Source organism: Carassius auratus, chromosome 27 (assembly GCF_003368295.1).
Source record: "Carassius auratus strain Wakin chromosome 27, ASM336829v1, whole genome shotgun sequence".
Classification (NCBI taxonomy): domain Eukaryota; kingdom Metazoa; phylum Chordata; class Actinopteri; order Cypriniformes; family Cyprinidae; genus Carassius; species Carassius auratus.
In genome coordinates, this window is record NC_039269.1 from 880,219 (window position 1) to 905,439 (window position 25,221).

The window sequence follows — 25,221 nt, forward strand, 5'->3', positions numbered from 1 at the left end:
CTCTAGGGATCCTTTGGTTTTTCTTTTTTTTTTTTTCATTCTCTGGCTTCCGCAAGTTTTTGCTTTGCTTTGCTGAGCCTAGTGTTTTCTTTAAACCGCTCTTCCTTGGTCTCGCTTTCTCGCTCTGTGTCTTCCAGGCTGTCCTAATCTCTGCAAGCTTCAGCTCCTCTTTTTTCCTCCTTCAGGGCATGTGGTGTGTTTCCGTCATACCATCCCGCACTAAGAGTCGTTCCTCCATTAGGAAGCATGAGTGACTTTTGGTATACTCCCTCACCCCTCAACTTCTGACCCTGGCGACACAGCTAAGTGACTCTCGTGCATGCTAATGCCCCCAACCAATCACGAGTCAGCAGGTAGCCAAATGGCCAATCAGATCACGGTGCTCTGTCTCACAGCAGGAAGGTGAAATGAGGCTCATTAAATTAGCAAGGGATGTTTTTTTTAGAACGATGTATCAGAGAAACTAGCTCTCTTATGTGAACTTTCCCAGCTGGAAAATAAATAACACATGAAATCATAATGAGCCTTGATATTAGATTCCGAGATTCATAACTTGACATACAAGAGGTGATGGGGAAAAAAGAATGAAGTATATACTTTTTTTTCTAAAAGTTTACTTTTAAGAATACCTATGTGTAAAATGATTGTTTTGTAGGTTATGTCTGTTAGCTTTAGAGCTAATGCATGTGTACTGCTAAAGCACTGGAAAAGGGAAAACCTTTATAAAACTAGAAAAATGAATTTAAAAACTTCCTGGAAAATGGACCAAAAATATTGATTATTCATCCTGCACTACAAATTTTTTTATCAATTTTTTTACTCTCAAAATATGTCATCTTGTATGACCTGCAGCCAACTAGCATGTAGCAAATAATTCATGGCTGAAAAAAAGATTATTATAAAACCTCTTGGCAACCGCTTTGTTGCAACCTTAGATATATACAGTATATTTTGATGCCTTATTTAGCAAATGTTTCTATGGGCCTCGATAAATGAGCCATCCCTCGTTTTTGGAATGGTCGATGAGTACAAGTTTACTGTGTGCGTCTACAACAGCAAGTTATACGCATATATATATCTTTGAATACTTATTGATTATTATGGTGAATGATGTCAAGTTGACGGTTCTAAAAAAGCGTACGCGTCAACGTATCTGGAGCTGTCGAATAGGCAACCACAACCATTTCTGAGGAACTACATTGTCTAACATAAGAATAATGCTTTTATTTATATCATTACGTTTTATTTGCTTAGTTGTGGGGAGTCATGGCCTAGTGGTTAGAGAGTACAACTCCTAACCCTAAGGTGAGAAACACTGCCCTAAACCAAACCGAAAGTGATAACAAAAGGAAACGTAAGACCAAAACAAATTTACTGAAGCAATTACTTTTTAACGTTTCAGTGTTTTTATTGTGTTTCATACCCATGTGCTCCTCAGTGGAACTGCATCAAGTTAACTTATTTAAGAAAAGCATAAATGTATAATAAAAGTATTTTATGTCATAACAACCATGTGCAGTCATCATTTAAATTAAAATGAACAAACGCCATTGTTTATTCAATGTATAGATACGTATGTGTATAAGAAGGGAAGTTTTTGGAGTTTTACAAAAATTTAAGGCAGATTTTTCCTGTGTTAAATATCTAAATCAGAGATCGTTGATGATTATTTATGGTTTTTAAAAGAGCCCTTCCATTGGTCTTGGCTAGTTTTCTAGTTTCAACAGGAAAAACTTCACCGAATGAAACAAAACTGTGCTCTTTTTTGGGATTGAGTTAGCGATGGGTAAATGGGTTTGCTCACATGAAAGAGTAAGGAGAGTGCCAGGCTAATGAATTAATCAGGCGGTCATTAGTTTATATCTACTGCAGCCGCGCAGAGCCCATTTTTTCCCACATAGAAGGAACGGAGCAGAGAGAACGAGGAAGGAAAATCATTCAGGCGTGAGAGTGAGGTTTTCTACAGTATGTGTGTGTGTGTCTGGAAGGGACACAGAGAGACCAAAAAGAAAGAGAGATGGATGGAATGAAAGTTACGAGTGTGTGTAAAAGCGTGCTCTTTCATTCCCCTTAGCTAACTGTGTTCATTTCCCATCATGCCAATAAAGCTGAACTTGATTTGAAATTAAATCGGGTGAAGGGATGTATGACTTTAGCAAGGGCAGACAGATAAAGAGTTCGAAAGAAACTGAAGGAAGAAGAACACTGTTTGAATGAAGCAAAGGGGCATGGACAAGTGTAGAAGACAGCGCAGGTTATGCAATCATAAATTAAAGCCCTCGCTTTGCATAGTCATGGATGCTCCAGGTACTGTAGAAATACAATGCAAATGAAGTTCAATACAGGATAAGCTTTCAGCATGTCTGCCATAAATGCAAATTACCATAGAAAATAGTTTCAACTAGTTTTTTTTTTTTTTTTTTTTTTTAACTAATGCAAAAACTGTTATGTTCCTGAAATTAATTCTCAAACAAACTTACACACTGACCACTGTGCACTACAACCTTTACCAATAAACAACATGCAGTATCAGTATTTTATTATTATTTTAACAACCATTTAAAATAATTTTAGAAACATGCTTATAATAGTACTGTGAATTTTTTTTCTTCTTCTTTTTTTTTTTTAGTGTTCCGGAAGCTCATTTGGTAGAGCATTGTGTTATCAAGCGCAAGGTTGGGGATTCAATTCCCCCAGAAAATATGATAGGTAAAAATTGATAGCCTGAATGCACAGTAAGTCGCTTTGGATAAAAGTGTCTGCTAAATGAATACATTTAATTTTACATTAAATTTTAATAATAATCATAATAATAGTTATTTTAATAATAACTATTATGAATATTATTATATTTTGTTGACAATCAATTATCAGTTATTTTAATACCAAAAATATAATTATTAATAATACCAATACTATTACATCTTGTTTGTAAAATTATGACAAAAAGTGATATCATGAAGATAATTTCAATTGTAATGATAATAATTATTATGTGCTATTTGAATAAAGATTATTTTTATTGGTGTTAATGTAATGACAAAAGTAATTTAAGAAACATGCTTATAATAATAATAACAATATTATTTTTTATGGGGGGGGGCAGTAATAAGTGGAGGCAATAATCTCTGCTTAAAACATCAAAGGACAGCAAGTCTAGTAGTGGTGTACACTTTACTTAACTTTGTTAAACCAAGTACTCTCCATTAACCAGTTGGAGTTTAATGTTTGGGCAGCATGTATATGCGCATGTACACACAAACAATTTTTCTCACTCACTCCATCTCCGACTCTCGAGTCAGAAGCGCCAGAGGTGACAGTTGAAGCGAGAACATCCTCCACTGGCTTTGGGTTCCCTCCAGGTGCACAACCTCAGGTCCCGGTAAGTAAACTGATCGATGCTTTGAAAGTTCCCTTGACTGAACAACAACCCTATTCCTTAGAGGAGATACTAGAAATCAGGCTTAGATCAGCATGTTCAGGCCAAGAGCTAAACTGTTATCAACCCAGAACTCCTGCAGTCAGGGATGTGCTCCATATAGAAGGTGCCCTAAACCCACACAACTTTGCCAGAGATGGTGACCTAAAAGCTCCCAAAATAGTGTTCCATTCTTTCTGGACAGACAGCTACCCAGTGTCCGTGTGTCTAAGGGAAAGTGGCGAGATGCCCACTGTATGAGTTGGCCGCTGCACTAAAGAGAGAGAAGATAAGGCAGTTACACTCTGTTTTAGGGAAAAGTGGTGCATAAAAGATGATCGGAGAAGCACTCACATGCACTAGGTGTCAAGACTTGTCACCACCTGTGCTAGATCAAAACATTATGATGCCGCATAGCAAGCCACCATGCATATGGGATTTAGTGATGGATATAAGCAACACAACGCAACATTATAGTTTAGTTTGTGACTTCAGGGCTTGTGCAATCCTTCAGAGAAATGTAAATCTACTGATATCAGCTGTGGCAGTGAGGGGCAATCGGGTCTGACTGGAGCAGAGACAGTCATGATGAGCAGGATCCATGAATTATCATAATTTACGTCAAATCTCAAGTACTTTCAGTTCCAGTAATAGAACTGAAAAATGAAATGGTATGAAAATGCCTTTGCATATCAGACAAAATGCCAAATTCTGGTAAAAAGCCCAAATCTCTAACATTTTGTTATATATATATATATAAAACAGGTATTTCATCCCAGTAAACCAAATTATATTGTAAACTTTGTTTAAAATTTGAAGAAAAATAAAGATTACTCTAAATACTTAATATGACAGTGTCTGTTTTGTTTTTTCTTCACAATGTTGCTGAAAAATGGCATTGCTAGTGAGTGAGAAAAAAAAACTTTTATACCATATTTTTACAACAGATTTGAAGGAAGCACTGATTTTAAAATACTATCTGATACAATAAGTCAATAATTATTTATGACCAATAAATTAAATTATTAAAACTAGTACTGTTTGTAGTACTTATTTTGTCTAAATAAATGAAAAGTAAAACTCTAAAAAGTGAGACCTATCATTTGAAATCCTACAGGTGAATTATAACACTATAATATACAGTTTGAATTGATATCATTTTTACATTTGCTATATATTACATTTATACGACGGCTTTTTAGTGCCACGTTGAATTTGTTTTTTCTTTTCGAAGATTACGAGATTAAAGTCATATATTTTGAGAATTTAATAATATTTTAGTCTCATAATATTTAGACTTTATTCTCGACATATTACGACTTAAATTTAGATTTTTTTTTTATTTAGACAACATTGTATAAATAGTACCAGTTTTAATAACTGGCCATTTATTGGTTGAAAACTGTTTCTACACCAACTATTTTTCAGTGTATTGTGGTAGCGTGACCACATTAAGAATGCATTAATGCCAATCACCTCAACATAACAGCTGATTTATATTCTCCTCCAGGTAAGAGGATGGGCACAAACATCATTTTAATGCATACAAATTTGGTTTGATCCCCACTTGGTCCAAAAACCTGCAAATTTAGGTCAGGAACAATTCTGAATGCCAGTCTGAAAATGATTAACTGTCAGGCACCAAAAAGCTTACCTCAACCCTGGCCCTCAAGTACAGCAGACATCTCTGGAGTAACACCGCTGTCTATTACGAATCACTCCGGCCACAGAGTATTGAACCTCACCAGACACTGTCCGATACAGGCAGAACAGCTTTGCTGAAATGAGAGCCATAAAGTCTTGAGCTTTGATCAATGGGTTAACTAAAAAACTATGACTGATCGACATTTGCCAAGTGTCTGATTTATCAGGTTTAACCAGTGAGTGTGTGTTCATGGCGTGATGAAAAGAAAACCCAATCAATGAGGTGATCGATCCTCCAAGGACCCTTTCGCTCTCTGTCCAGTGACATTAGCAATTGATCGAGTGTGGCGTGCAACTCTGAAAATGTGAACTTTAGGCTACTCACGACAAAAAGCATTCATACTCGAACTTCTGTTTGCCTGGCTGTATGTTTGTTGAAGGTTAGAGACAAGGGCAGGAAGACGTCCCTCTGTGACGAAAAAGGAAGCTCAGAGCTGAAGTGTGGGAAAGCAGCAACATTTTAAGGGAGGAAGATAAGCAGAGGCACATCGACAGGAAGCGGTGACAGAGCGGCTATGCTTTAAAGTCAATGGGCATAAAGCTGAGAGGGCAAAGTTGAAGCGACATCAAACTGCGAAGATGAATGCTACTTTTGGCACGAGCTACAGATAGTCCTATTTTTCACCACACGGGTCGGCTTTATGCCACTGACAGAGACATGAATAGATGTGTGTAAAGACCCGAGAGATTTGCCAGTGGATTTATCCTTTCATTAAGGAAAGCGAGAAGTTAATTGCAGCGACAGCTGCATTTCTCAGAGTTTACTCGATTGACATTTTTACGCCATCCTTTTAAACGGAAAAAAGCAATTATCAATAAATGCAGGGCAATCTTCACATGATGAATCAGGCAGAAATTAGCTTTTATTTCTCTTTTCTTTGGCCTTGAGGCGTGTTGGCAGCACAGGCCTGGAGGGAGTTTTCGTGAGAACCGATACGCAAACGAAAATAAACCACTCGATAGCAATGTGATGAAACGACAGACCCAGTTTAATCGGCAGATCAAAGGTTACGATAGAGTGAAGCCTGATGAAAAAGAGTGAAAGATAGATGAAGATGGTCCTGGGTAATTACTTTGAGTACCGGTACTAAACTACTGAAAGGAATATTACGCAGAAAAAGGAAAGTTAGGCTTTTAGACTATTCAGAAATGATGCGGATAATAAGATGAATGTGAATGCGTGTCCAGAGACCAGTTATGAAAGGAGATGCAGAGCTGGTGACAATCAGACAAAAAAAGAAGAAATCGGTAACTAAAAAGAAAAGAATGAAAGGTAAAAGGTAGGACCGGGAAAAAGGGACACCGTAAGAGCTGTTAGTCTTGATCAATCCTCCGCTGCTCAATAACGGCTATGAATAGGCTCGAGGGCGAATATCAGACATACCTTTCTAACCTCTAAACAACCCTGGGCTGTACACATAGGAACTGTCAGACCTTGAAAAATTTGAATACTTATATTATTAGCGCTGTGAATGTATTTCATGAAAAGTATATTTTTATTAAACCTTTAAAAAAAAAACTCTTCATTTGTTCGAATGCCTTTTACAAATATAGTGTTATAAAATAATAATAAAAATCCTCCTAATTGTTATATAAGTTTTAAAAAAAAAAATATCCATAAAGCATTAAACATAACATTCTAAGAACAGTTTTAAACAATGGTCAGTTTTAATCATGTAAAAAAAAAAAAATGATCAAATCAATATGCCATTATACTGCACATAATCCCACTGCAGTAATTTAAGATTCTATGATTTTTTTTTTTTTTCCAAAAATCACTTTTATCACCAAAAATGTATATTGTATACATGCTATAAAAAGAAAACAGTACAGTACTACTAGGCAGCTGTGGTTGTCAGACCTGAGCATAAAAATGTGGTAGCAACATATGGAATGAACTTTATTTTACATCTAAAAACTGTATATTTCATTAACTGATATAATGTTAATAAAACAACAACTAAAAAACACAGGTAACATATATGACACATAAAGCCCTAATATACAAAACCAATTTTACAATTCTGGAAATGTCAATTTATGACTTTTCACTGTAAACTATAAGATTACTTGTTCTTTTTTTATTTTAGAAAAACTGAATTTTATTATAAAATACCATTAAATGCCCCATTTATTACAGTTTTTTACTCTAGCCTAGTAAGGGAACAAGTTTTTATATTCTTTTACCAAAAAATAACTTCACACAATCAAAATAATTTTTACACTGCAGTTTATTTAATTAATTTGTATAATATTTAATTAACATATATATATATATATATATATATATATATATATATATATTTGTTAATTAAATATTATAAAAATGTATTTAATAAACTGCAGTGTAAAAATTATTTTGATGTATGTATGTATGTATGTATATATATATATATATATATATATATATATATATATATATATATATATATATATATATATATATATATATATATATATTAGGGGTGTAATGATACGCGTATTCGTATTGAACCGTTTGTTGGACTAATTAATTATATTTGTAAAATAAATAAAAAATTGTGAAATATAATGATATGCATTCAACAAGGTAGCCCAATAACCAAACGACGTAACAGGCAACGCCCCTGACACCCCCGAAGAAGAAAAAAAACACCAACTTATATGTTTATGTTAGGCTACTCAGTCAGGCGCTCGCTCACTCAGTACACGCTGAAGGCTCATTGCAAAATGGCCAATGGTTTAACAGACCAGAAATAGAAGATCCTCCAATAACCAACAGGTCTGGTGTTTGGGTGCACTTTACCAATCGATCGGGGCATCCAAACAAGCACGGAAATCAAAATGGACTAGTACTGTACTGTGTCGGAATTTCCTGAGCAGTACGATACAATTAACAGGCCTGCACGTTATTAGATAGAAGAACTGTTATAAATAGAACGTATGCACGGCAGTTTTGAAAACTCCACCTACTTTGCTCTTGGCATAGTGCAGCGCAAATCGCGTTGTATCTGAAGGGCAACGCTGAGTCCAGGGTCCAGCACAGCACATACCGCGTCCTGTGTGAAAGACCCTTTAGCCATTTTGCAACGAGCCTTCAGCACGCACTGAGTGAGCAAGCGCCTTACTCTGTAGTGAAAACGCAGGTTTTAAGAACATGCGTAATCGAGCCCCGTTACAATATTCCTTCACGCGCCCATTTCAGCCAGACCGTAATTCCTGCTTTGTTCCAAAAAACATAAGCCAATTGAGTAAAAACACACTCAATATAAAGAGTTATAGAGTTCCATATAAATAGTTACATCTTTGTATTTGTGAATTTTGTGAACCGTTACACCCCTAATATATATATATATATATATATATATATAGATTTACACCCCTGATACACAGCATAGACATAATATACTCGAGTAGAAAACATTATCAAGTGGTCTGTTCACAAACAGCTGTCTCACACAAACACACTTAAATTGTCACACCTGTCTGGTTCTTAACCAAAACTCACCCAAAAATGTGTCATAAAATCTCAGCTGCTCTTTCTCCTCCCCTCACTTCCATCTCTCGCCCTCTCTTTCTCCATGCTCTGATTCACGCTGTTTTCCTGGTGATGACAGCTATGGTCTGGTGTCACTCGTGCTTTTAACAGTACAGCTGTAGGTGCAGCAGTCAACGTGCAAAAAACAGCAGATGACGGGACATGAAAGCATCACAAGTCTCTCTACCCAGATCTGTCAGAACCACACACCTACCAACCCACATCTGCCACACGGATGTCTCCTCCACATGCACACAGATGTACACATGTCCAATGTAAAATGCATGGACATGTGCAGGTGTTACACATAAAACTTTTTGTCATGTGAAAGGACCAAGTTTTGGCACTCAGCTTTGACTAGGATATTGGTTATTGGCAGGCGGAGGGAGGTTGGAGAGAGGAGTCTAGTGATTTCACGTCTGACTGGACAGGAGGAAAGGTCTATTTCTCTATTTCAGGACAAGTATGTGACTGCGACTCAGAGTGATCTAAACTAACCCAACTCCACAGGCACTTCTAACCAAATCAGGCTATAATGTTCGAAATACAGTTTGCTCACAATCACGATTACATTTACATATTACATTCAGCAGATGCTTTTTACCCAAAGCGACTTACAACTGAGAAACATCCCGATCAAGAGCCAACAAATGCTCACATTACGTTGGTGCCAAAATTATATTATGTGAATACAAAATTTAACCGATTCACATGTAGTATGGGTTTTATTTCGGGCTCTAATATCTACAAAACTTGCAAAAAAAACATTTACAGTACAATGAGCCTGAGGTCTGCTTTGCAATTGCCAAATCTTCAGTGCTTGAACTTTAGTATATGTAGCCATGGGTGCATTTTCAGGGTCGGGAGTCATACTTTTAGGCTACATGAGAACAGCAGAAGGCGAAATGTTACACTGTCTGCCTTTAAAATATGAGAGCATCTAAATGATCGCTTTCTAGATGACGAGTGTTGATCTCTGGACTCTGTTAATGGTGGGGGGTATTGGCCAGTCAAGAAAATTACAGGGGTATTGCAGCACTATGATTTATCTTAACATCATAAATATTTATACTAATCAGAAATGTGCCATTATAATAAAAATCTCTTTTTAAGATTTAAATGTGCGCAGTATGAGCAAAAATGGTTAGAAACAGCATGCCCAATTGGCCACAGAATGCCCACTGAATATTCTTGACCCAGCTAATGCATACTGCATACAAAAAGGGCAAGAGCTGGCAGAAATCCATTCTGATTGGCTGGCTGCTAAAGGGATTGAAAATTAAATTTAGATACACTAATAATATTATATTGATATATTACACTTTATTACTAGATTAATAATTTTATATATATTTATATATTTTAATTTATTTTTTTTATCATGTTACACTGAAGACTGGTCTAATAATTTTCTATCACAGGAATAAATAATATTTCCAAATATATTCAAATAGAAAACAGCTTAAAATAATAATAAATAATAATTTACAATATTAAATATTTTTCATGTATTTTTGATCAGTTGCAGCCTTGATAAGCATAAGGAACAGAAGTGACACATAATGAACAATTTTTATACACACAAACACACATATCAGTTATAAGGGGTCGTCTAACATACTTTTGGCTTTGTAGTGTATTTGTTATAAGAGCCGACAGCATTCACTACAATACCTGTTTATTCAAACAGCTCATACATGGCCCTCGGGGAGCTGTTTAAATAGTCCTTTCAACATGAAGCTTGTGGCAGTATATGTGTATCGCATTGCATTTAGCAGCTTTTATTGCACTGATGAGATCGATAAGAGTTTTTCCGATCTCAAATGGGAAAAGAATTCCAATGAGCATGCGTTTGTGTGGCATTAGACTTGATGGAAATGATATGGAAACTCTCTGTGATGTATTACTTCAGAGCGAATTTCACCCTTGAGTGATTTGGACAGAGTTTTCTGTGTATGCAACTGTGTACATAACCGCTGGTGTTCTCTGATTCTGATATTATGTGCTGGTTGCATATAAATAGTGGAGAATCAGATGGCTATGTACTAAGGAAAGCAATGCTCTGCAATTACTAGATCTTTGAGTCAACAAGCACAAGATTTTCTCTCTACATGAAGTCATTCACACTCAGCTTCCAGGAAATTGACTGTAGATGATGATGGTGAAAAAAGGACAACGAAGCACTCAAAATTCAAGACCTCCCCCAGATTAAGGTCACTGCCGAGCTCTACGCTTATGACTTGTCATAAAAAATGTGATCCGGAGGCAAGAAAATATGCCACGCCAAACTGCCAGGTAAGATGGATCAATCAGAGCTTTGAAGTCCAGATCATTTGCAAGTAAATGAAAAATAAATGAACATCATCTGTAATTCTATGAGTCTGTGATTGTGCATCTACCTTACAAAACACAGTAAATGGACAAAAATGGAGTTTGAATTGTATGGGGACTCATACACCAGTGCTTTTAAAATTGTGGGTAATACAAAGTGTCAGAAGGGTGGTTTGTTCATGTGGGAAATATGAAAAATATAAGTTCTCAAATTCAATTAAGAAGTTCATTGGAGGGCATAACCATTTACTTATTTCTCACGACACAACATTTGCTGAAGATCATAGAAATGTTTCCTGCAGCACTTTTAAAGGGATAGTTCACCCAAAAATTAAAATGGTCATAATTTACTCACCTTCATTACTTTTTTTATGAGTTTTTACCTGAATTCCTAATTGTGAAAGAAAATGTTGCAATCTTTGCAAAGAATTTTCTGAGAAAAAAATATTTTCTGATTACATTTAATTTATATATATATATATATATATATATATATATATATATATATATATATATATTCTACTAAAATAAATATTATTGCATATTTAAAATAACGATTATACCTCTTTAGGTGGACGCTGGGACAGACAGGTTTGGCTTAACCAAACCTGGCTTAGGCAAACAAAAATGTATATAATTTTAAATTCAATCAAAAATGGTCTAACTATTGCATAGTTGCTGTATTTTTTACTTTATAGGACAAGATGGTCCACAGACAAAAAAAATAAATAAATTCTCCAGCCTATTTCTCCAGCCTTTACCACAATAAAACAATTGCAATTACTGTAGGTGAGTCCTTCCAGCACCTATTACTGGCCCCATCTCCACAGGAGCAGCAGCAAAGCCTGATGGGATTGCCCCTTGAGCTTCAGTCTGCAAACTCCATCATTCTATCAACTTCGGTGTCTGTGTAAACTGAAATGGCATTACCGAGTGAATTACTGAGCATGGCAGATAGGAAAATGTTCTGATCTTTGTACGTGAGGACACCTTCGTCAGCGTGCCATTCGACCGACTGGCTTGAGTATTGTGATGCCTTTTTCAAGTTCAAACAACACTTTTGCTCTGTCTGAATCAGTCCTGTCACTGTGGAATGTTCAATATACAGAAACACAAGCAGATCTTCTTTGAAAATTTAGGGGGCGGCTGTTTATTGTGCTCCTCTTTTCCAAGCGGGATCATCAATTATGTATAATATAAGACTTTTACGATTAAGGCCTTTAAAAAAAAGAAGCAGCAGCAAAAAAACAAGATTTAAGCCTGCCATTGAAAATCAAACCCACATCCCCCTCTCTAATTGAAGTGAGTGATGAGCCTTTTTAATAAGAATCAATCTGAGAAAAAAGGAAAATGCGGGATCGCGAGACAGGATTAATGCATCAGAAAAAAGAAGGGAAAAAAAAGACTCATTTAAGACTCTGCCAAACTTTGGCAAACGATAACACATTAGCATTAAACACAGCAACCTAGAGACATCAACATTGAATCAAAACCAAGACTTTTTCAGGTATAAGAATTCAAAACGCCTATTTATTAATGGCTTTAGAAAATACACTGCAAATGTAATCAAGGGCCACACATACACACACATATACATCCCAGTAGTTCGGGTCACCCTATTACAATTAAAATCACAGGCTCCGTGTTCTCTGGACACAGGTATTGATGATTCATTTTGCATTTTATCAGAGAAACAGAAATGCTGTTAAAAGGAGAGCAGCCAGGCACCAGGCATAAGGGGGCTCTCTCTAATTGCCTATTCATCAAAAGAGTTCCTCAAGTATATCCAGAGCTGAAATATCACGCATGACAACTGAACCGCACTCCATTAATTATGCTCCCAATGAACCAGGTTCACAACACTCCTCTTCTGGCTATTAGAATCTCAGTCTCTCTCTTCACTAGAGACTCACACAATCAGAGTCATACTTTAACAAACGAGGATAATCATTCACACTGGTAAACAGAGCTGCAGGAATAAATCCTTAGACGCACACACCAACTGACGAAGCACATTTTCTACATCAATTTGAAAAAAGTGGTTAAGGAGGGGGTTGTTGGTACTTCAAAACACTGTTAAACAATAGCGTGGGTGATGCGTCGTGGTTTTGTACACATTGACAAACAAAAGACCATATAATAGCACAGAAGCGCTGTTGTACTAATGCTCGCTACTTATGTTGGAAAACAAATTAACCATCACTGACTTGGATCTTTGAGCTTTTAAATGATCTTTGTCAACTCTTTACTTAATTGAATGTGATGTGTCTGCTTTAAGTCAACACGAAAACATAACGTTTATTTTCTTTATCCATGCTCCTGGTCATATTGTGAACAATTCCTCATTGCACCTTATTAAAAACTGTAGTTTTCATAATCTTTTACCAAAATGTTATAACTTTCCTTTCCAGATTATGTCACTTAGCAGCTACCTGTCATATTCATCTGTTTTTCGGTTTCAGTCACATGATTGTTTACTCTCTGCTGCCATATTTATGATCATCGGTGAGAAAAAGCAATGACGTAGAATTCCAAAACACTCAAGAAAACGACATCAAGAAAAACGTATGTATTTTAAATGCATTTATTATATAAAAATACTTTTAAAAAATAAACATGAAAAAAATTAATGTCAACTTTGGTCAGGTAAGTACACTACAGTACCACTTTGTTATGTTTATAAATATAAGTATTTTTGCATCCCACGTCAAATTTAAAGGTATATTTAAGTCATAAAAATATTTACAGTGTTGTCAAACTAAACCGAATAAAGATCTTTTTACTCTTACTTTTCACAATCACAATCGATTTATGATTGAACAATCCAAGTACAGTCCAAACAGTCTAAAGACTTTGACTTTAAACAGAGGAACAATATTGGTATGGCACAACTCTCTACAGCAGGGGTGCCCCCTGATCCTGGAGATCCGCCATTGTGCAATGTTCATCTCCAATTTTAATTAAATACACATTAAATAGCTCTTCATGAACACTTGATAATTTATCATTTAGACAGGTTTGCTGGAGCAGGGTTTGCGCTGAACTCTGCGGGCAGGTATATCTTCAGTAACAGGATTGGGTACCCCAGCTCTACAGAATCTACTGTATAATCTATCGCCCCTTTATCTGCTAAATATTTCACAGTTGTCCTACTTGTCCTCTACGTGTCTGTGGATATCAGACATGACGTTTAAAGCAAACATCACAGATTTCTTTGCGCCAAAATTAATTTTGCATTGAGGAATTTTATTTTAATACTCAGCTTCTCTATTTTTGTTAACGCAACTCTTGCATTCATAAACGCTGCTGTCTAGTTCTATCCCTGCAAGCAGCTGCAACTGCTGACAAACTCATCTGTCATGTGCCAGTGTAAGTGTGTACATGGGATACACTGTGCCTCAGGGTTCTTAATGTTAACTCTTTAGGCATTTTCTATTTGGCTTTCACCGCTTTTAAAGAAATACTCTGGGTTCAGTACAAGTTGAGCTCAGTCGACAGTATTTGCAGAGTAATCTTGATTATTCCTTCTTCTAAGTTATGGTGTGGCATTTACAATGGAAAGGAATTCAAAGCTTTTCATTTTAGAAAAGCACTTAAATTAATTCTTCTATAAAAACCTGCATTTGTTGAAACTGATAATTTTAATGGCTGTTTTAGGTTTTTAGGTGTTATGTTGCTGTGGCAACAAAGTTGTAAAATTGGATATAACTTTACACAGAAAAGGTTAGAAAGCAATTATTTCATGCTTAATCATGTTGACATGTTGTTTATTACTTGTGGCTATACTTTTAAAACAGAGCGTGTATTTTAATGCTTACAGATTGGCGCCATACACTTCAAGTTCTCACTGTAACCCAGATGTTTGCTTTTTTTTCTAAAATTGGGACAGGGGATATGTGTGAAAAATCATTTTTGTGTGAATCAAAATCATTCTATTTGGGCTGTCAATAGCGCTTAACTAGTATTGAACCTGGAATATTCCTTTAAAGGGTTAATGTGTGCTCAAGAACACACACACTTTTCCAAGCGGCTCCTTGAGGCACAAGACTGATGAGAAAAAAATCTTCAAAGCCATAAACTGAGGCCTGCTCTGTTCGTTTGATGTGGAGATAATGATTAAGGTACATAGCGAGAAAACATTTTCATTCGCTGGCAAATTGAAAAGAGTTGGAGATGGAGGTCTGAATTTCAAGACAAGGTGACGAAAGATGATAGGGTGTGTGGAAGTTTGGCTCCTAGAGTCAAATGTGACATAATTGGGACTTCAGGTACCAGATAAGGCTGATTGTCGAGGTTATTACATGCTTTGTTTGGAGCATTGGATTTGAAAAGCTTGAGCCGTAGCTAGCGTATGATCACAGCTGAGGGTAAAAATACAACCGACATTTTTTCTACTTTCTAATAAGACCAGGTAAATTGGTGGCAACTCGGTCGTGTTCACCACTGGCAAGGGTTTCTGTAGGAGGACAGCAAGAAACTGACAGCAAGTAAACAAGATGAAGTTCAACCATCCTTCAATATGAGCCAAAATGGCAACCAAAAATGACAGCTCACATTTAAAATTCGCCACAGCCAGCCGGGCAGCCATCTCGCTGGTGATTTGTGCTCTTCCAGAGAGGCAGAGCATGACTTTGTGAGGGGGAATACATCTGTCTGTCTGTCTGTCTATCTGTCTTGTAAAGCGGTTTGCCAGTCCATGTGCCATAGCACGTTCTTCCTCTGCTTCAGGCCCTCCACAGCTATCAGTCCATCATTGTCATACAATAATTCTACGAGTAATACCCGTCTGAGTCCCACAGAAACTGACATACTGTGTCTGCAGCAAGAGTGTGTTAAACCCACTCAACATCCTGTAGAACAGGCCAATTTAACACAGGAATAAGCCAATTATCTTCGAAGAGTAGGCAAATTTACAATAGGATTTTCACAATTCCTGTCGGACATCTGTGTCAGAGGGTTGGGCTCCAACACATTAGTCTCTTTCATGACCACACAGATTTTCCTAGACAAAAAAAATCTCACTTTCGCACACTCATAGAGAGGCTTCAGCCTAACGCAAACATCACACGCTCACATTCATAGTCTAGCCCAGATTACACATCACTGTTATACAAACGGTGGTGGAAAAATGGACAGCAAGTGATGGAGCTAATATGATGTCTATATCTCTCTCTGCAAGAAAACTCTACCATATTCTGCGTTAAAGGAATTTTTAGAACACGGTGCAATATTAAAAAAGCAACTTACAGAATGTGTAACAATGTTAACCGCTACAAAAATGAATTTCTGCACTTTAAAAGATGCATAATCTGGATTACAGTGAGTTGCTTGCGATGGAAGTCAATGACGCCAATCAGTAAATGTTAAAACATTCACAGTTTAAATAGTACAGCACCAAAACATAAACAATAGTATTAGAAAAAACTGCTTAACCTTCTGTGTGATGCTTTAACTTCACTGCAATGGTAATGCAGTCATAACCCCTCATAACCTACAACAACTGAAAAATGATAATTACATAACAAACATTTTAACAGAATAATTTAAGTGCTTTTATAAAACTATAAACTATACATTTCAGCTTTTAAATCCTTAAAAATTGTCCTATTGAACATTTTAAGTGCAGTGTTCCTAATTTATGCTTCTTTTTTTTTTTTTGGAGAAGCAGAAAAATAATTAGTAATCAACAGTTTTCTACAAATGCTGCCACTTGATCTTAAATTGTACTGAACTATGGATATTCCTTTGAAATCTGAGATGCCTTAGTGTCAAAGTGATTGCAAAATCAACTGGATTATAATACACTACCAAATGAGACTATACTTCCCGCTTGGTAGAGCAGCTGATGTGAGAGCTGTATTACAGAGTGGCACTAATCATAGTGTAGGATTTATAGTTGTCATTCAAATGTTTGTCTGACTACTAGAATAGGACAAACCAATCAACCAAATCATTCTCATTCTCAGCCCCAGTAAGATACATAACAGACAGTGGAAGGATGAAGAGATGGCCCACTTGTAGATAAATCCATCCATCTTCCATAGACACTTGTTCCTATGTTGGTCACAGAGAGGAGTGCTGGAAACCACTTGTAGATAAATGAATAGAAGAAACCACAGCACTCGATATTTGAGCTAAAGACATAAAATGTATGATACTGTTGTTGCCAGATTTTATTGCTGATTTTATGTTATTGAGACACAAACAATTTTGGAGATTTCAGGCTTTCCCTATTTAGGCAGACAAAAGTTGTATTAATCACACTCAAAATAGCTGCTTGGGGCCATTGCCAAGATGGCTGTCGAGTGAACTGACTTGCACTGAAAAGAATTTGGCTACATTAAGATGATAAATGGGAACCAAAACCAGTATTTGAAAAAGAGAAATTCTTCCATGATCCGACCCCACAGTTATGCCCATTCAAATCTGAATAGAGAATTATTTTCAAATTCTAATCGCTACATTTGAACTGATTAAGAATTTTTGATTTGAAAAACTTTTTTCATAACAAACATTGAATGTTGGCTTGAAATTTTGAAGATTTATTAATTTCATTGATTGATATGTTATTTGAATAATTGATTGAGTGAGTGAGTGAGTGAGTGAGTGAGTGAGTGAGTGAGTGAGTGAGTGAGTGAGTGAGTGAGTGAGTGATTGATTTTGCACAATCCAAAGACTGTCTTTTTGGTTGTTGAGTTTTTTAGTAAACAAAGGCAGAGGTAAACATGGACCTCTCCGTTTGTCAATGGACACATTTCATTCCCCGGTGTGATTAGGTCCATGGGAATAAATTGTTCCAGTTTAATTTCTAGTGGTGAATGTTTTCTCTCAGTGCCAATAGCTCTTAAAGCAGTATTTTATTTCTCACTTTAACAGCATATAACAAGTCCCACTTACTGCCTATCAGTAGAGACCACTTCCTGCCTTTGGCACAAAAAGCTCCACTGCCTCCCACAGTATATTCAGGAAAAACATTAAAATAACAAAATAAGAAAACTGTTTGAAGTTCATCAAAATAATACACAGATTCTCGCTCTACTAGTACATGGGTTTTTTACTTTTCACCTCAACGAGCTCTCGAAACACAGAGAGATCGAAGGTATAACCTCATTTGCTCACTTCACCTGATTCTTTCTCATCGACAGCCAGGAACATTCTTTTCCTGAATTACGTTAACAAATTGCAGAGGCACAGTGTTTCTACACCTGCTAAAAGGTTTCTGTGTTTGGTTAGCTGGTTATGTTCCACTTATGAACACAAAAAAAACAAGCTATTACATATCCTTGACACTAAATGCCATGTCAGAAAGATGCAAAGCAATCTGTTAGTTTCCAAAGAGACAAATTGCATGATACTAATCTGATTCAGCATGGCAAAAAAAGGCCCAATGTTAGCTTTAATACTCACTTTAACTTGGTCTCTAAGGGCCTCTTATCTGATAAAGCTTGTCGACTTCATTTTACACAACAGCCTGCTGTAGATGGCATCTCTTTAGAGGAACAACTCCCTCTTTTCTGTGGTAACAGAAAGTCTTGCTTTCTAATTTGCTAAGCCTGTGTTGCTGTTGCATAATGGACCTTTTTCTCAAATCGCAGCAAATGTTTCAGGTTTGGATCTACAACACAAACACCTTTACACTCACTTACATTCCTCAGTTTTTCTTATAATTTTCCTTGTCCTCCTTGCATGTGCTCGTCGTTGCATCTATTGTAAATTAAAGAATTGCCTAGGGCTACAAGTCAAACAGTCTTGCCAGTGACAATCCAAGTATTTCTCTATTCTTTGCAAGCAAAACCTTTGTCCAACATAAGACGTGAGCCACGTGTCTTGTGTCTATTTCAACATGGATGCCAGCTCATTTTCTCCTTGCTATCTCTCCTTCTCGATTTCTCCCTTGGTAAATGCAAGAGCTCCTTGGGTGTAAACAATTACAAGCTTATTGCTGACACAGATTGCTGGAGTCGTGTTAAATAAAATCAGAGGAGTGTTCACCCGAACTGCAAGCTGCCTCCTGCCTGGCCCATTTTGTAACAGTGAACCTCCCCTTTCTGAAGCTTAGCCAAGCTGAAAGGGATTTTGTGCATCACAAAAACATTTTTCTGCATATACTTGCACAAAGAAAAAAAATTGTATCTGGGTCCCTTTGATAGCGCAAAATCATCAAAGGAGCTAAATGCATTTCATTTTCAAGACACACACAGACAATTACTGTACAAGAAATGATTGAATGGGAAAAAATAAGAAAGGTGAGTATGGACATCATAAACCCATAATACAAAATACATTTAGAAATAAAGTTGGAGTGCTTTATTTTATTTTATTTTTAGCTTTTCTATAAACTTTTTTTTAGTTTTTTTGAAGAATTTCATCCATTGCTTATTATTTATACTTTGCCCAGCATGTTACAAGGGACAAAGGCCTTTCAGCTCTTCTAGTGTTCCAAGTAATGAATCTTGAAAGTTGATTTAAGAGACCTTCCTGTATTGCAACACTCCCCAAACCTCTGTGTCTTACATATATCCAATGCCACAAGCTATAAGTATACCCTCAGAATGTAACACAAGCTAACCACACAAGACTTGTGCTATCAGCTTCATTTAGAGAAAAAAAAAAAAAAAACAGGCTGCCGCTGCGCTTTTGGAGCCATAGCCATGTGTGTAAGATTTACAACATATGGTGAGGCTGCACTTTGGCCGACCTGAGTTCGAGTCTTGACTCGAGGTCCTTTTCTGGTCCAATCCCCTCTTTTCTCTATCATGATTTACTGTATGTCCTCTACTGTGCTGTCTAAATAAAGGCAAAAGGCCCAAAAAAGAACTTAACAAACAAACAAACAAACAAAAAATCAGTCAGATATGCAAAAACATCTCCCTGCAATTAGAAATTTCCATGTTCGTCCTCTCATTTAAAGATGTATAAAGTGTGTCTTTTCTGCCTCTAGCGACAACATACAGAACTACACCCCCTCCAACTGCCACCGATTGGAATAAAAGTCTAGTCATGCCCTCATTTCACTCCATTGGTTGGGTCAATGGTCTTGTGTTCAGCTGGTTAGGATGCTCAAACAGTGTAAAGCCATACATTGTTCTGGTAAATCAACCAGTAATGACTTACTTTAAGGACTCATAAGTAGGCTATATAGGACTTTCTATGAGTACAGATTATAGTACTTAAAAAAAGCACATAGGACAGACACTCAACAAATACTGGTAATATTAGCCTGCAAAATATGCAATGACTTCAGTCAAAGATATAGACAAACAAATAAAAATGTAACATTTGTAACATCGGTGTAACTATACGCTAACAAAAAATTGACCCAACACGCTGTTGCTATGCTTACCTTCCCAGCCGAGACCGTAAATTACATCTATATTGTAAGCTCTGACAAACTTGCAATCTGACTTTTATGTTTGAATTATATAGTGGACTGTAGCTATATACACACTTATATAAAAAGGAATATGTAGACCTTCGAGACCACTCACAGCCTTTTATTTTTACCCTGTTTTGAGAGGGGGTTAAGCTTCGGGGAAGTCAGACCTGGAAAGCTCAGTCAAATCCAAACACATCACAGGCAGGTATATGATTTCACTCAAAACCAACGGGTGTTGAACGCACCAGCAAATCTGCCTACTGCCATCAGTAATCATTATTACAAATAAATATAGCAAAAACAGCGCCTGTCCTACTAAAAGGGCATTCGCGCTATTAATATATTTTGGGGAAACACATGGCACGAGCAACAGAGCGTACGATCCAGCCCTGTCGCCGCCGCGCGCTCGCTCACGCGCAACCAGACTCACTTTGCGCCTAAAAGCATTATTAGCGATTCAAATGATTGTCATCAGTGAAGCCGTCGTTAGCGAATAGACTAACCGTTTAATATCTCACCCGCGAACCCCGGGGTGTCGGTAAACGTGTCTGGTACTGCCCCGCAAATCCCTGAACGGCGACAGACTGAAGCGCGCGCGCCATCTGCTCCAACTCTGCGCGCGCTCAGTCATGTAGCCTAAGGTCCGCGTTTCCCAAGAGTGAGTCCCGTATTTAATAACTCATATACTCATATATCATAAAACCACCGCTTATGTAGGAATGGCAGGACGAGTGTGTTACAGAGTACAGAAGTAGGCTACATGCTGGAGTTTCTTTGAAATTTTCAGTGAGGAGCATAAGCACTTTGTGTTGACTCTTGAATTATCTATACACTGATAAAAACAATCGTACAGCAGACTTTAGATGGACGTAATATAAATGCAAGCAGACACAAATTGAACAAACACGAGGATGTTTCTTCTTATTCACATGGGTTTACAGCCAAATCAATCAAATGAGTAAAACACACACACACACACAACAACAAAATATATTCAATTTGAAATGAACACATTTCAAATAAATCCTTCGTACGGGGCAAGAGAGAGCTTATTCCTTAATCCAACATTCAAAAATGAGACTAAAATATGAAGGAGACAGAAGCGCTGCCTTTGATAGCTCGCATATCCTGTGTAATCATAGAAAATATTAATATTTTACCTTGTAATGTCGATCTAAAAGCGAGGACTTTCCTGTGCTGAGTGAGTCTGTCGGTGTTCAGTGACAAGCACTGAGTCAAATATGAACAGGGCAAACGCTATCGCATCTCTCTCTCTCTCTCTCTCTCTCTCTCTCTCTCTCTCTCTCTCCCATAATAAAAACGACTGTTTTAAAATCCCTCATCACGTACTCACTCTCCCTCGCTCTCAGCAGTCTGCAGCCTATCACAACAATCATGACAACTATCTCTTACAAGAAATCCCATGCATAATAGAAAATAAATTCCTATAATTTTGCAATCATCACAAATTACAACATCATTACTCCCTTATTATGGTAATAGTCTATCGGGTGAGTGCAGTTCTTTGCATTTCCCCCTACATTTCAATAATTTCTCTTAGGCAAGAGAGACTACAACAGAAACACTATGCAAGTCCAATTTTAAAAAGACTATCCCTCCTCCATCATAGAAGCAGAACGGAGCCAGTCAAAGCATAAATGGATGTATTTATCCACCCGGGAATGACTGTTTTCTTTCTGTTTGGTGTTGCTGCCAAGGCTTCCTTTGTGTGTGTCTGTGATGGGCTTTGAAGGACACTGTTTTTAAAAAGTGATGGAGTCTCTGACCCCCGTCGTCCTTCAGATTCAATATCACCTCTTTTACACATGACAATCGTTTAAAAACAACTTATCACAACAGCACAGAAAATGCATTTCAGCGTTAACAGACGCTTCTGCTTTAATGCATAAAATAACAATTCTGTCGTTTTCCCTCATGTGGTTCCGAACTTTTGTTTTTGTCGTTATGAAAGTCAAAGTGGTCCAAAACAACACAGTATCACTCTGGTGCCTTCACACTTTAGGCAACCAGATTTGGGTCAGTGTTCCCCTCTTTCCTGTCCCAAGATTTCTTGTCTGTCCTAGTGTGCTATCTAAATAAACGTGGTACGTAAAAAAATATATTTTTTGAAGTGATGTGGCCAAGTACGGTGAGCCATACTTTGTTCTTTATTTAACCCATCCAAATGTGCACACACACAATAGTGAACACACACACCATTAACACACACCCAGAGCAATGGGCAGCCGGACCTGAGACTAGAAGCAGATGAAAGAAAGACTGGTTATACAGTAATACACTCAAAAAACAACTATTAGGCTGATCATGAGTTAATCATGGACAGCGGTTCCACCCAACTTAATCAAGTTATTTAGACATATTTAATGTTCACTTTAATTCACCCTGTATGAAGTATCTGAGTAGAGGTAACATGTTGTCATTGTGCAGAAGCACTGCTCATGATTAAAGCTCAGCCAGAGAGTTATAACATATTATAAAGCTAAAAATGTCTCTTCTTAACACATATGATGCTGTTGGCAGTCTAAAGATGGTATTACATCCCTAGCACACCCATTGGAGTTGCTTTTTTTTCAATAAAGCAACTTGAATTGTTGTTAGTAGGTCCTCAAGCCAAGCACAGGCTCGATATTTCACCACAATGGTAACGCAACTAAAAACACCCACATAACAGTTTGTCTTTTGAAATAACAACATAATAGAACATTAAACATTAAAAAGTCTCCCTATTTTCTCATCTTGCTAAAAAATACATAAATAGTACTTTATTTCATCATTTTCTCTCCCTATCCAGCAAACCATGTAAAGTTTATTTTAAACTATTTGACTAAAACTTTATTATCAGAACTGAAAGAATGATCTAGGTGAGAAGATATTACAATTGCTTTGATAAATATGAAGACAGATGGAAAGTGGAGACTGTGAAACATTGAGACTGTTTCATAGAAGCTTACACAGTATTAAACAGGAACGTAACAGAATCAATGATGCAAACTTCAAAACTTAGGCAAATTCAAATTTTGCTGTAAAGCATCTGTTACATGTCAGTGCTGGTTCAGTCCAGTTCAATAACTGTCTAGAGTTCATTTATTATGAAACAAGTTGAATTTAACTATAAACAGTTCTACTTCAGCCAGGAGTGTTGTCATTCAACTCAAGTCAGTTCAGTTTGGATTAAATTCAGTTCAGTAAGTTTCAATGTTGCAAAATTCATCCATTTTGAACAAATTTGATTCAGCTATAAATAAGAAAACAACAGTCTCATTATCAAAGTCCCTTTCAGGGAAAGTCCGTTCACTCAGCCACCATATTTGCAATGCCTCCAAGCAGCTCAAACAAGACCAAGTCCTATCTAAATGAATGGGGGAAATCCTGAAATCTTAAAAACTAATTTTTTTTTACATATCTATATATTTTAAATCAGCAACAAAATCTGAAATGAACCGCCCCATGAATGTTGTTTCTTATACTCAATAAGCATTTAGAAAGCTTATTTATCTGGCTGGACCAGCCAATGGACATTGGCACAGTCCCAACGTGCTTATAACTGTTCATGTGCATTGGCTTCTCTATCCTCAGGTTCTTCTAACGACCGCTGGAGTGACACAGTGACTTTACCACTCAACGACTGGCTCTTTCATTTAGAAAGTGGGTGGGACTATCCAGCCATATTGTGTGTTACTGTTTCTCATAGGAGTGAACCGTCCTGGTATTTTTATATTCAATATTTAGCTCAATTCATTAAAGCTAACACAGAAGTCACTTCCGAGTTTTCTCTTGGTAGATGAGGCAAATTTGCATAAGCAACCTGAACCTGCTGTGAAAAGTGTGTAGGGAGTTTATTCAGCCTGAGGCTAAATTCTCGATTGCATTTCCTATTTTAAATAGCAAAATTTGCAGAACCCCGGTAAATTTAAGTCATTCTTCTTAATAACTTCTTTTGTGTTCCACACAAGAAAGTCGTACAGGTGTGTAACAAAATAAGGGAAAGTAAATGATGACAGCAATTTCATTTTTGGGTGAACTATCCCCTCAAGTATGTGAACCAATGACAGTGGAAAAAATCAGCCGAGCCAGTTATTTTCAAGAATTTTCAGACAACACAAAAAAGCACAGACAGACTTACAGCCGAGAAAACAGGCAGCAAAATTGCTGATATCTTCCATCCTCCGTCTGCAACGAGCATGTTGTCTCTCTGCACCTGTCTACCTGTAGCTGTCAATGACAATACTGATGCTTCGCCCATAAGGCCCCATTGCCTTGATCTCCTGCTGTCCTAAGCAGCAGACAATAACACAAACACGCTGACTCCCATCGCATTTGTGCAGGCGTGTGGGTGTGTGGACGTGTCTGATCCGGGGACGGTTTGTTGTTGAGAGGGCGATGCATTCAAAAAGTTTCAAGCTAGCGAGGGGTGAGGATGATTATTTGCGTTCGAGTGGAGGGTCATAAATAATAAATGTGCTGGTGCGGACCTCTGTGAAATATTTTCCACCTGTTTTCCTTCTTTTATAGCAGCTATCGTGCCCTTATCGGATCTGTTATGCTACCAACCGCTGTTCTAATATTGAACAGTCAGACAGGAGCAAGGAAACCCGCTCGGAGGAGATCTCATCGAATCAGACATATTTAAACACGCTGACCCATCTCTTGACCCTTTGCAGCTCCCGAATGGGACCAGGGCCCGCCGATGGCAACAGTGCTAGAGGTCAAGGGGTCAAATTCCCTCAGATTGTAAAATAAAATTACACCTACTTCAGCTTAAAACTTAAGTTCAGTTGCAGCCTTATATTTTTAAGCATAATCAAGTTTGGCTGTACAAGTCATTGTGGGCTTGTCTTCACTAATATGTCTTTG

At 37.1% G+C, this 25,221-nt stretch overlaps 1 protein-coding gene across 2 annotated transcripts in view; it reads right to left on the reverse strand.

Annotated features, from left to right (window-relative positions):
* Positions 1-21,605, reverse strand: part of LOC113044971 (uncharacterized) — a 123,024-nt gene extending 101,419 nt beyond the window's left edge. Inside the window, exons 1-2 of one of the 2 annotated variants that reach the window (XM_026205027.1) lie at positions 21,507-21,587; positions 5,073-5,196 (exon numbers count right to left, since the gene is read on the reverse strand). The gene's annotated coding sequence lies outside the window, so the exon portion shown is untranslated. Of the gene's footprint in view, positions 1-5,072; positions 5,197-21,506 lie in introns of both variants that reach the window. The other variant, XM_026205026.1, reaches the window with a different exon arrangement.
* Between the last annotated feature and the right edge of the window lie 3,616 nt (positions 21,606-25,221).